We start from the raw sequence: 1905 nt of genomic DNA on the forward strand, positions 1-1905 counted from the left end.
CGCCGCGCGCCGCGGGGGCGGGAGCCCCTGCCACTCGCTCCATCCGCCTGGCCCCCGGCCCCCGGCCGGAATAGGGGCAGGAGGCTCCGGGACGCCCCGCCGCCGCCGGGGGGCGGCGGGGGGATGCCCGGACCGGGAGGGCTCTGCGGCCGCCTTCGCCTCGCCTGGCCTCGCCGGGACTCCGCTGCCGGGCGCCGGCGCTCCCGCCTCCCTCCCCTCCATCATTCTGGGTAGACTTAGTGTTTGCAGGTCGTTGCTTGTGGTCGCTGTAAACCACAGTGTGTGCCCGAGTAGCATCGGTAAAAATAAACCACCCTATGCAGAAAACCGCCGTGTCGGGGATTTTCTTGGATTTACGAGGAGACGGCGGGGGGCTTAAAGTCCGACCTCGGTCTGGCGGTGTGAGTACGGAGGTTGAAGGCGACTCCCCAGGAGGAGGAAGGGGCTTTGGGCCCGTCGCTTCCCGGGCTGTGAAACCACCAAGTGGATTTTCTTGGGGGAAAAGCGACCGTGTTTTGTAACCTTGCAAGGTACTTCCAGCAACATCCCCGCCTGTGTTACGTGTGTCTAACAGCCCTCCTGCTATGCTAGGACCTTCCAGTTCATCGTCTTCCCTTCGTTACAGCGCGGGGAGGTGATGGGGCTTAAACCCCAACCATACGCCTCATTATATGGAGATATTTTTTTTAAAATGCCTTTGACCGAGGGTTTCCCACCAAGGAAAGGCTTCGCGCCGTGTGGCTGTCCCCGAGTTCACCGTGCACGCAGCGGCACAGGGAGTTTAAGGAGCCTGCGGAGTAGCGTTTCTTTCTTTCTTTTTTTTTTTTTTTTTTTTTTTTTTTGCGCTTGAAAGTTTCTCCGGAGACGTTGTGGGTGCTTCGGGGGCAGCCAGCTGCGGCACGTTTTGCTCGGGGGAAAAAAAAAAAACAACACCCCACAAACAACAACACAACGAACCAAACCGATCAACCAAAACATTGCCATGTGCTCCGCGGCAGGAGGGGAGGGGCCGAGAGCATCCGCCGGCGGCAGCCGCAGGTGGCGAAAGCGGCATCTCGGCGCAGGCTGGGCAGGGGCAGGCTCCAGCCACCCCCGGGCCAGCCCCGGCGGGGGTAAGCACGACCTTCCCCGCAAGCTTGAGAGCTACGGCCAGAAGCAGGCAGTGCCACCGCGATGCCAAGGGCAGGGAGAGCCAAGCCTGGCCTGGACGGTCCCCGTGGCGGCTCCGTAAGCCTCCCCCCCCGCAGAGGATCTCCCCTCTCCCGTCAATCCCAGCTGCTTGGCCCCAGGAAACCCGGGTGCTTCCCCTTCCCTGCCTGGCCCGGGGTTGGAGCCGGACAGCCTTGCCCGCCGCACAGCCCCTCCGCCCGCCCTGCCGCCCTGCCCCCTTCCCGCCGTGCCCCCGGCTAACGTGCCCCTGGCTCGCTGGCCCGCGGCGGCCGGGACCCGGGGCCGCTCTCGGGCCGGGAGGGGGATGGCGCCGAGCCGGGTACTGGCACTGGGCCGCCTGCCGCGTACCTCTGCGACGGGCTGCCTGAAATGAATGCTTGACCAAATATATATATATTTTTTCCTGTTTATTTTTGTGTAATCTGTGTAACGTAGGTAAAAGGGAATGTTAAATCTGTGCGTCACGTGAACGTCAGTGTCCAGTCATTTCTGAACTTCAACCGCTTACATTAAATGACAATAGTGCTTTTAACAACCTCGGATACATAGCTGATTTTCTGAAAATCTTATTTGACCTCATTTTCGCAATTAAAGTGATCTTTGATCTTATGTCCTCTTTGATCACTCCTAACCACGTGTGTCCTAGATACTCTTTAAGTGCCGGAGCGTCAGAAGAGTCAGCCTGCAGCGATTAGGGAGCCGAAACTCCTCCTGAGTGCTCGGATCTCCTGTGAC

The sequence above is a fragment of the Aptenodytes forsteri genome, unplaced genomic scaffold (genome assembly GCF_000699145.1).
Source record: "Aptenodytes forsteri isolate BGI_AS27 unplaced genomic scaffold, ASM69914v1 Scaffold92, whole genome shotgun sequence".
NCBI classification, from domain to species: Eukaryota; Metazoa; Chordata; class Aves; order Sphenisciformes; family Spheniscidae; genus Aptenodytes; species Aptenodytes forsteri.